This window comes from Mastigoproctus giganteus, chromosome 7, assembly GCF_048544385.1.
Source record: "Mastigoproctus giganteus isolate SK-2022 chromosome 7, ASM4854438v1, whole genome shotgun sequence".
Classification (NCBI taxonomy): domain Eukaryota; kingdom Metazoa; phylum Arthropoda; class Arachnida; order Uropygi; family Thelyphonidae; genus Mastigoproctus; species Mastigoproctus giganteus.
This window is the reverse complement of record NC_143581.1, coordinates 65822115-65834126: the sequence shown is the minus strand read 5'-3', so window position 1 is coordinate 65834126 and position 12012 is coordinate 65822115. Positions and strand designations below refer to the sequence as shown.

General features: G+C 36.5%; 1 protein-coding gene across 3 annotated transcripts in view; it reads right to left on the bottom strand.

Moving 5' to 3' along the window:
• Positions 1-12012, bottom strand: part of LOC150082968 (putative phosphorylase b kinase regulatory subunit beta) — a 735196-nt gene that overhangs the window by 147902 nt on the left and 575282 nt on the right. The gene's annotated exons all lie outside the window — the stretch shown is intronic.

The following is a 12012-nucleotide window of genomic DNA, read 5'->3' as shown; positions in this document are numbered from 1 at the left end:
GGTGCATTTCTTTTGGGTTACTGCTACCCACATGCAGTACTTTGCATTCGTCAATGTTAAACTTCAGTTGCTACTTCTCAGCCCATCTGACTAACTTTTCTAGATCCTGTTGCAGTAGCATACCGTCTTTACACTCATTAACAACTCTGCCAGCGGGTAGTCGATTGCTGGAACAGACTTCCATCTGTTGTTGTGGAAGTTGAACAAATTTAAGACTGAATTAGACAAACCATTTGGAGTGAATGGATGGGTGAAATGAGAAGGGTTTTTTTTAATTTTTTTTTTGGCTGATGCTGTATAAGCTTGCTTTCTTGCATCATATACCACAACTAATGCTAATGCAAATATCATTGATAAAAATACAAAACAACAATTGGCCCATCATTGAATCCTGGGGACTCCACTAATAACATTAATCCATGAAGAACAATGTCCACTGATTACTACTCTCTGCCTTCTCCCACTCAACCATCCTTTTATCCACTGTACCCTTAATGCCATACTGCTCCAATTTGTATAGTAGTCTTCTATGTGCAACAATAACTCACCAGATGTGAGCCCCTGGGGCTCACATCTGGTGAGTATGGGCTTGGCAAACCCAGGGTCCTGAGCTGGATATCGCAATTATTCTCTTTCTTGGTGATTTCCTTCTACTCCTCTCTCTCTCTCAAGGTAACTCAGAAATTTTTATTTTTTTTTTTGACTGGTGCAGCATAAGCCTTAGGCTTCTTTGCACCACATGGCTAATAATAATAATAATAATAATAATAACAATTAATACAATACAATTCATTTATCAGGAGAATATGTTTACAATAAATGAACTTGTTAAGAAAAGTGAATTTCTTGACAACAAGTTGAAATTCTTCATTTACAACTGTTTTGTATACAAATTCTTTTACTACCAGAAAAGACAATGAAGTCACTACTCATAGTACATTCCGCACTGTAAACAGAGATAGTAATTTATCTGTATAGCAATTTTAATCCACTGTATCATTGAGTATCAAGAATTTTCTTATTAGAAATTTTAATTTGGAGATGGGATAACTTCTGAGTCTGAAATCAACACTAGCCAGCAAGTTGTTTATTACATTCATTGTGTGCCTATCTCCAAATCTATTTAGTACCCTAGGGTGACGCAAAGTAATTGCTTTTGGGTTCCTTAAATTATGTGTGCCATTTGATTGCAGATTTAATTCTTCATAAATAGTGTTAAGATTTTTCAAGAATAAATTTAACTTCCGTTTTTATACTGGATAGAGTATTTTGTATTTTAACAAAAATTGCCTTCTCTTATTCAGGTCATTCCAAGAGTTTTCCACCATTAAAAGTTTCAAAATCCTGTTAATTAAGTTGTTTATTACCTTATTTCTGTTATATTTTCTCGTGCCCATACATTTCTAAATAATTGAGTTGGGAGTCCACTAATGCATAATATAAGGTAACTTTTGTTCTAAGATTTAACTTATTCTTAATGTAGTAAAAAAAGTACACATAAAATCTTTTTTTGTGCAGATTTGTTAAATGCATTGCCCAACTTAGACTGTAGTCAATCCATAACTCAAGGTAACAATGATTTGAAACTTCTTCCACAGTTAGACATTTGCAATTCTGGAAATTCTTATCATGTAGTCATTCATGTTTATGTAATTTAATAGAGGGATGAATGTCCAAGGTTTGATGAGGAGGTCTAATTACCAAAAATTTTGTCTTTTCAAAGCTGAGTGCTAATTTATTATCATGCAACCAAGTTTAAAAATGTATTACATTCTGCTGTAAATCTTTTGCCATTTTTGTCAGGTTCTTTCTAACTGTATATAAGATTATATCATCTGCATAAATTTTTATAAAGGAGTTCTTTATTACTTCGAATATGTCATTTATAAAGATGTTGTACATGATTGGCCCAGCATGAGTGCCCTGCAGTACTCCTCTCTTTACACTGTATGATTTTCCCTTTGTATTTTCTACTTCAACTGTTATTTTTCTATTGGTTAAATAACTTGCTAAGAGTTGATTGATTCTTCCCCTAATACCATATTTCTGTAATTTCTGTTGCAATATTGGGATATCAATTTGGGATATCATATGCTTTGGTCAAATCTATAAATAAAATCATTATGAAGTTATTGTTGTTTAAATGTAAGTTAAAAGAGTCTACTAAGTTCTCTAATAATGTCTTTGTGCTCTTGCCCTTCTGATATGAAAATAGAGAGTTGTTTAACAGCCCATATTGATGTAAGTATTTGCTTATATGGGAAAATATATACTTTTCTATTATCTTATTAATAACTGACTGTATTGTTATTGGTCTGTAATTGCAAAAGTCATCTGGTGGTCCCTTTTTATATATAGGAATTATCTTAAAAGAAAGTAAATTTGTAGGATAGCTTCCCAACTCTAACATCTGTGCTATAAGCTCCACCAAGAGAACAGAGAACTGCTCTTTGTTTCTCTTTACTTCGGTTACTGTAATACTGTCCAGTCCATAAGATTTCTTGTTCTTTAACTGTTCTATAATCTTAAGAATCTCAGTATATTGTGGAGTTAAGACTACACAAGAGTTTACTATCTGAGGAAGACTATCTTGTTTAGTAAAGGAAACTTGGCGATAATATAAATTATATCTGTTGAGATCTAATACAGCTTTGGCAAACCTATTTGCAGCCTCATAGTGTTTGTTTGTACCATCTATCTGTTCTAATAGTGTTTTAATTTGTTTTCCCCTTGTTTTTTTCTTCCTTGTACTTAATAGATTATTTATAACGTTCCATTTTTCCTTTTGTGTTATCTGCTTATCCATAAAAAGTTGATTGTAAGTGTTTTTTTGTTTTCTTATCATACCTGTCAATTTATTTCTGAGTGTTTTATAATTGTGATAGAGTTCTTTCTTTGATGGACAATTTCTATACTGCCTGAAATATTTATCCCTTTGTACCATTAAGGTTTCTTAAGCTTGATCCTGCTACTCCTTGTGCTTATGTTGCAGGCTGAGTGGTTTTCTTTTCTCTCGATATTAAACCTCGAATTGTTTATCATTTGTATTATCTTATTTGAAAAGACATTCACATTTGTTGTGTATGATGCTTGCTCTTGTATTAACAAGTTTTCTATGTTCTGTTTCAGTTTCCCTGTTGATAAATAATTTTTTTTCGTAGCATTTGTTAATTTTTTTTCTTCACATGGGTGTTGTTTTGAATACATATCTACTATTAGTATACATGTTCTGTGATCTGAAAGTTGATTTAATAGTATGTATGAATTAGCATACTTTAACTTGATGTTTGTTATAAAGTGATCTAAATAAGAGCTTACTGTTCTATCTCCCTCCATGCTTTGTTGCCGGCGCCTCTGTAGCCAGGTGGGAAGGAGCAGCAGTGCGTAGCACACGCTTCTTGATTAAACCGGGGTTCACCACCAAATACGGAGGATGCGGAAAGGTCAGGGAATGACCACCGCATATCCCGGAGCAATATGGCCTTAGTTGTTAATGCTCCTTAAAAAACCAAACAACAAGCTTTGTTGCCTAGTTATTCCAAGTAAGGTATGTTCAAATCCATAGTTGTTTAAGATAGCAGAGATCTGAGAAGCACATTATCCGTTTCATCGTTAGTAAATTGATATTGAAATCTCCTACTAGTATGGTCTTTTCAGTCTGTATGTCATCCCATTGCAAAATTATGTTATCTAATTCTATTAGGAAGCTGTTTATTGAATCTGATGGTGGCCTATAAAACACACAAATCATGAATGTGTTTTCTGGATTATCTCCCGATAATTTGGCACAGCAGTTTTCACAAGACTGAGTTAAGTGGTTGACCTGTATTGCCTTAAAGCATGTTCTATAGTATATTATTATTCCTCCACTCCTTTTCAAATCTCTCAAAATATAGACCTTGTCATAACCTTGTATGTTATAATTTAAAATTTCATCACTTTTTATGTTAACCTATGTTAAGACTATACATGAAATATATTCTTTCATTGCATTAATATATTGTAAGAAGTTAAATCAATTTTTTCTTAATGATCTGATATTCAGAGCTACCATAAAGAACTGATTTTTATCAATTATAAGCACTTGAATACTAGGATTATTTAAAAAATGTAAAGTTGAATTGAAAGTCTGTGATTCCTCAAAAAGCATACCTGATGTCTTAATTTTACCTTAGGTCTCGATTTCAGAAAATTACAATTATTCACAATTAAACAGTCTATTTTAAAACAATAACATTAATACAATAAAATACGATACAATACAAATTTATTTATCATTTGAATTTGTTTACAATACAAGATAACAATAATAATAATAATAATAACAATTAACCATAGATGCCGCAGTTAGGGAGCAAGCCTTCAAGAACCACCACAACCTATACACGGCCTACATCGATTACCACAAGGCCTTCGACTTCATTCCTCACAGCTGGCTAATAGAGATCCTGAAGATCTACAAGGTCAATCTGATAGCGACAAACTTCCTAGGAGCAACAATAGTGAAATGGATGGTTGGTTGGTTGGTTGTTGGGTTTTATTGGTGCATTAGCAACTAAGACTATAATGCGCCAAAATCAGGTAGGTGAAATGGAATACCACCATTAAGGTCGAGAACATCACAACCAGGCCAATCCCCATTAGAAGAGGAATCTTTCAGGGAGATGCTCTGAGCACACTACTGTTCTGTCAACCTGCTATCCACCATGCTCAACAACAGCAAGTAAGGATATAACCTCAAAGAAGGAAGAAAGAACCTGTACACCCTCACCCACCTGATGTACATGGATGACATCAAGCTCTACGCGGCAACCGAGAAGCAACTACTCTGGATCACCGGAGTAGTTGCTGGAATTTTTCTAGACCAAATTCCATTTGGTCTAGAAAAATGAAAGACCCACACAGTGCACCAGGGAAAATTAGTTGGCTGAAACTACCAGCTGATGACAAGTAAAGAGATTGAAGCTATGACAGAAGGAGAGACCTACAAATATCTAGGGATGATGCAAGCTGAGCAGTGGGAACAAAAGGAAATCAAGAAGTTCCTGACCAAAAAATATCCTCAGAGACTCTGAAGCCTGCTGAAAGCAAAACTGAAGAGAGGGAACACAGTTAAAGCCATAAACACCTATGCAGCTCCAGTAATAACATACACATTCGGGGTCATAGATTGGACTAACACCGAGCTAGAAGACATCATGCGAAAGACAAGGACAATGATGACAAAGATGCCACCTGGCCTCAGAAACAATCCAACACATCACCAAGGGGTGCAAGGTGATCACCCAGACTGAGTACTCTCATAGACACGACCATGTAGCCAGGATAATACATCAGAAGTTAGTGAGGAAATACCAGTTGACCAAAGTACGAACCCCAGGCAGTACTAGAGACCCGAACCCACAAGATGTACTGGGACCGCACCATAATAACGGATAAGACCATCCAGCGCAACAGATCGGACATAACCCTTGTGGACAAGATGGAAAAGGCTAGCTACCTGACTGACTGACATAGCAGTGCCGAACAATAGCAATGTCCAGAAAACCCATGAGGAAAAAATTAGGAAGTACACGAACCTGAGACATGAGATCAAGGAGATGTGGCATATGCAGGAAGTATCAACCATCCCAATCATCGTGTCAACAACTGGTATGGTACCAAAGACTCTACATAGCAGCCTAGCAGCAATAGGTCTCCCAGAGAACACCTACAAGGACCTCCAGAAAGTCGCAATCCCGAACACCTGTAGGATTGTCAGAGATTTCCTCGACCGACAGTAACACCAGACATTACAACTACCCTGTGTACTTGGAAGCAGTACCCGTCACGGAGTGGAATCCCCCAATCAGGGAGAAATAATATAAGAGCAACAACAACAATAATAATAATATCAAAAGCTTTCCCGAAATCCAAGCATATATCAAAATTATTTTTTGCGTCCAGTTCCTTTGTGACCACATCATAGTATCCAATTAAATTGGTCAGATTTCCCCTTAACAAACACATGCTGTGTTTTAATTATTACTGCAGTCTTGTCTAGAATATCTTGTAATGCTTCTTTAACCAGTGACTCCATTATTTTCCCCAAAACAGAAGTGAAACAACAATAGGTTTGTAATTACTTGATCCCCTTCAGTGAATTGGGGATACATTTGCACGTCTCCAGTCTGTGGGGGACTTCTCCTGAGTCCAAGGATGTGCTTGCTTCCTTTTCTGCCTTTTTTAATATAACTGGATTGATCCTATTCACCCCAGGTGCCTTTCTTACGCTTAACTTCAATTTCTCCACTTTGCTCTCAGTTATTACAAAATTATTTAGCTCCCTGTTACAGTTTGATAAGCTTCTGTTTTCCACTTTCCTACAGAATTCTTCATGTGTGAATGTAGATGCAAAAATACTCATTCAGTGTGTTAGTTATCTGAGGAGGATCATCAACAGTTGAACCATTGATATCAAGTGGACCAATCTGATGTATTACCTTCCTTCTAGAGTTTATATAAGTAAAGAAATCTTTGAATTCTTTGTCAAAGATTTCTTGTAATCTGTGTTCACCTGCTGAACCTCCTTTCTAACTTGATTACTAGCTTATATCTACCACAGACATAAGCACTGCGAAAGCAAAAATTAGAGTAGGAGTGTGTTATAGGCCTAATGACTCGAATGAGTACAATGAACAATTGTACAGAGAAATAGAGTGGGCTAGTAAATCGGAATGTCTTATAATGAGGGATTTTAACTTCCAAGATATTGACTGGAACTTGTGGGTTGGGCACTCACACACTAGTCAGACTTTTGTGGATTTATTGGATGATTGTTTTCTGCAGCAGCATGTTCGAGAGGCAACCAGAGAAAGTAATACTCTTGATCTGGTTATCAGCAGTGATCATTCATGTATTAGGAATTTGCAGATTAAAGAACCACTAGGTGGCAGTGATCACAATGTACTGACATGGGATTTACTTAAAGATTTAATTACCATCAGGGGTAAAGGAAAGGGTTTTTGCTTCCGTAAAGGCGAATACAGTGGTCTCCGACAGTTTTTAAATTCTGTACAGTGGGATCAACTGACGATGTTACCAACAGTAAATTCTAAGTGGGAAGCATTCAAGGAATTAATCGTGGAAGCTACTAAAAGTTTCATACCTATTAAGAAATATTGTTCAAGGTTTAGGCCTAAATGGTTGTCAAATGAACTAATGAGACTTGTAACAGAGAAGAAAAATGCATGGGATGCATATAAATTATCAAGCGACTCAGAAGCCTATAGCAGATATAAGTTAATCTGTAATCAGGTCACAAAGGAGGTTCGGCAGGCGAAGGCAGATTACGAGAAATCCTTGGCAAAAGATGCTAAGAAAAACAGCAAGGATTTCTTTACTTATATAAACTCTAAAAGGAAGGGGATGAATATGATTGGTCCACTTGATATCGATGGTTCCACTGTTGATGATCCTGCTCAGATAGCAAACAAACTGAATGAGTATTTTGCATCTACATTCACACGTGAGGAATTATTAAGGTTTGAAAATGGCAGAAGGTTATCAAATTGTAGCAGGGTGCTTAATGATCTTGTAATAACTGAGAGCAAAGTGGAAGAGAAATTGTTGAAGTTAAACGTAAGAAAAGCACCTGGGGTGGATGGGATCTATCCAGTTATATTAAAGGAGGCAGCAAGGCAACTAAGCAAACCCTTAGCCATAATTATGAGAGCATCCTTGGACTCAGGGGAGGTTCCCATGGACTGGAGATGTGCAAATGTATCCCCAATTCACAAAGGGGGATCGAAGGGTGACACGAGTAATTACAGACCAGTTAGTTTAACTTCTGTTCCGGGTAAAATAATGGAGTGGTGGTTAAAGATGCATTGCAGGATCATCTAGACAAGACTGCAGCAATAATTCAGACACAGCATGGGTTTGTTAAGGGAAAGTCTTGTCTGACAAATCTGATAGGATATTATGATGTGGTTACAAAGGAACTGGATGCAAAAAACAATTTTGATATCATATATTTGGATTTCAGGAAAGCTTTTGACACTGTTGCGCATGGAAGACTATTGTACAAATTGGAGCAGAATGGTAGTAAGGGTAAGTTGCTACAATGGATAAAAGGATGGTTAAGTGCGAGAAGACAGAGGGTGGTAATCAATGGGTGCTGCTCTTCTTGGACTAATGTTATTAGTGGAGTCCCACAGGGTTCGGTGTTAGGTCCACTGTTGTTTTGTATATTTATCAATGATATTGATGAAGGTATATCAGGCTTAATGTCGAAGTTTGCAGATGATACAAAATTTGGCAGGGTTGTTAATGACAGTAATGGCAGTCTGCTACTGCAACAGGATCTAGATAATTTGGGCAGATGGGCTAAGAAGTGGCAACTGAAGTTTAACCTTGACAAATGCAAAGTACTGCATATGGGTAGAAATAACCCCAGAGAAACGTACCAACTGTGTGGTACTACACTTAAAGGTGGTGGAAAATGAAAAAGACCTGGGAGTAATTGTGCAGTCAGATATGAAGTTCTCTGAGCAATGCAGACAGGCTGCCAGGGCAGGTCATGGGGTTTTGTCAATGATATATAGGAATTTTGCTAGCAGGGAAAAGGAGGTGATTATCCCTCTGTATAAGGCAATGGTCAAGCCATGCCTTGAGTACTGCGTACAGGTCTGGAGATCTCATTTTAGGAAGGATGTGGATTTACTTGAGCGGGTACAGAGAAGGGCAACAAGATTGGTGAAGGGAATGAAGGGATCCTCTTACCAAGAGAGGTTTAAGTTCTGCAAATTGCAGTGGCTGGAGACTAGGCACCTGCGTGGTGATCCGATTGAGGTATATAAGGCCTTGAATGGATTGAGCACGCTGAATTCTGATGGGATCCTTCCACTTGTTCAGATTACGAACCTAAGGGGGCATAAATTCAAATTAAGAAAAGACAGATGTAGAATAGATGTGCCGAAATTTGCCTTTAGCCAGCAGGGGGTTAATTGCTGGAACAAACTTCCATCTATCATTGTGGAAGTTGATAGCTTGAATAAATTTAAGGAGGAACTGGACAGGCATTTGGAGGGAATGGTGTGATTTTTTTTTTTTTTTTTTTTTTTTGGCTGATGCTGCATAAGCTCATACATTTGCTTTCTTGCATCACATGCCACTACTACTACTACTACAGGTTCTGTGTCGCCTGATAATTTATTTGCATTCCATGCATTTTTATTCTCTGTCACAAGTCTCATCAGTTCATCTGACATCCATTTAGAATGTCTAATTTATCTCATATATCTAATTATTTGGAAGAGTTGATGCTATGTGGTTAGTTATCTTATAGGAATGATGCACTGTTGCATTCAACACAACATACTACAATCTTTTCTGGAAGTTTTGGTTATCACACACAATGCCTTAGACAAGAAGATTCTAGCATACCCAGTGAGCAACCAAAATCTAAAATGTAGGTTATTCTCTAACTGCCACCCCACTTCTTTACCTATCCCAACTCCTTTCCCAGAATTAGTCCATGAACCTTTCTGCAACTTCAGTAATTAAAATTGTCTTCAAATCTTTTTGTTTTAGTCACACTTGCCCTAATCTCATAAGCACTAATGGTGACTTGCCAGAATTGCATATGCCCTTTGCTGCCTCTGTAGCCAGGTGGGCAGGAGCACACGCTTCTTGATTAGACTGGGGTTCGAGCCTGTGACCACCAAATACGGAGGATGCAGAAAGGTCAGGGAAAGATCAGCGCATATCCCCGGAGCAATATGGCCTTAGTTGCTAATGCTCCTAAAAACCAAATAACAACAACATATGCCCTAATGAATTCTTGCCATAATGGTGACCAGCACTAACCACATCCCGATGTCAAGGGGGGGGGTGCTGCTATCAGTTGCCCCAAAGCAAGTATATAATTGCACACCTGCACTCTCTTTCACTCTAATGATCTTTTACAGGGAGTTAGGATTACATTTCGGAACAAATTGTCAGAAAATTAGTGAAGTTAATGGTGGGAATGGCATTTGTTTCTTTAGATTTTGGTTTGGTTTGGATTTTATTGGCGCATTAGCAACTAAGGCTATAATGTGCCAATGTTTCTTTAGATGAACTAGAGGAAGCTTGGAAAGGAATCATTTGAGAAAGTCCACCGCAAGAATGAAAAGTGTGAAGAGCTTATAAAATACTTTGAAACAAATTGGATTGGACCCCACTGCTCACTTTCTGCCATTATCATGCTAATTTTGGTCCCTCGGATAATAATCATGTAGTAGGATGGCATTATGCCTTAAATAAATCTGTAGGGCACCATTGTGTTAATATATGGAAAATGATTACCCATTTAAAAAAAACAAGCTAACTTTAAGAGAATACTAAGATCAGTAAATGTTGGAAAATTTTCACCTTGCAAAAACCGTAAACACGAGGGCATTAATAAGAAATTAACAGCAGATAGACAAAATGGGATATCGATTTACACACTTTTGTGCAAGCAGTTGGTTACTTCCTTCCAATAAATGATTAGTATAATTTAAACCTTAATAATCTGTATTTGTATTTTAAACTTGTGTTTATTTCTTTATTTGATATCAAAATGTTTATACATAAAGAAAAATAATTTGTTTATTAAATAAACAATTTTTTTATGATTGTATATTTGTTTTGATGTTATTTTTGTTTATTTTTTTCATTGTTTTTGAAGTCCATTTTTATATTTTTATTGCTTCGAAAAAATAGGATACTCATATATGAAATATGATTAGGACATAGAGCATATACTTTTAGGGCAAGTGGGAAATAGGGTTTAGGCTATTATTGCATATGAATTAGGGCAAGTGTGGCAATGCTTTTTTTAGCTGTAGATCACTGTTCATAATTCTCAGTCAGTTAGCAGTCCCCAAATTTCAAGCACATACATCAGGCAATTCCTCATGATCTTTAAAATCCCTTGTTCCTAGGAGCTCTAGTCTTCTTTCTTCCCATTGGTTTACACTGGTCCACTCTAGGCTTTATAAGTCCAGTCCCACTGCATGCTTTCCATTTCTGGTAGTTCAGGCTTCTTCTATTCAGGAGCCTTGCCAACAGATACACCTTCTTTATGGTTTTTTCAACTTTTATTTATGGTATTTTCTCTTAAATTTCCTTAAGATGTTATTAAGGGTTTCCTATGTTGTTGTTGTTTGGTTTTTAGGAGTGTTAGCAACTAGGGCCATATTGCTCCGGGGATATGCAGTGTTCATTCCCTGACCTTTCTGCATCCTCCGTATTTGGTGGTTACAGGATCAAACGCAGGTCTAATCAAGAAGTGTGTGCTGTGCACTGCTGCTCCTGCCCACCTGGCTACGGAGGTGCCAAGGGTTTCCTATCATTCCTTTTTTTTTTTTTTAATAATGCATCATTACTGTAGTTTAACTCAATTTATATTAGGTCCTAATGTTGACTATCCCTCCAGAAGGGTAACATAATCATTATTTCTCTGGTTATGTTACGTAATTTTTGAAATTGAATGTATAAATAATTTTACAATAATTTTTATAACTTTTTAAATCAGATGTTTAATAATCCTCAGAATTAACTTAACTACAGTTATTATCCCAACCCACACTGTAGGCCTGAATATGAGAAGTGATGATTTCTCGAAATGTTGCAAATTGAAAACTGAAATGTTTTCAATGTAAGCGGGTACAGAGAAGTAACATTTCCAATTAACATTTTTTTGTAACATTTTCAATAAACAACGTACTTTCTCTTAGGCCTTCATGTGATATATTAGTGTTACTTAACTGATTCATTCCCATGAAGTACAAATTATTTTAAAGATTTTAGGATGCACTAAATATTTTACAAAGCTACCACTGTACTCCAACTTGAATATGCTTTCTCCATCTGTTACCTATACTATGATATCTGTTGAAGCAGTGCAAGTTGTTTATTGAAAATTGAAGCAGTGCAAGTGACCTTCATCAGATACCTGACAAAACCAGATGTTCTATATTACTCTGAATTCTATAAGTCTCTATG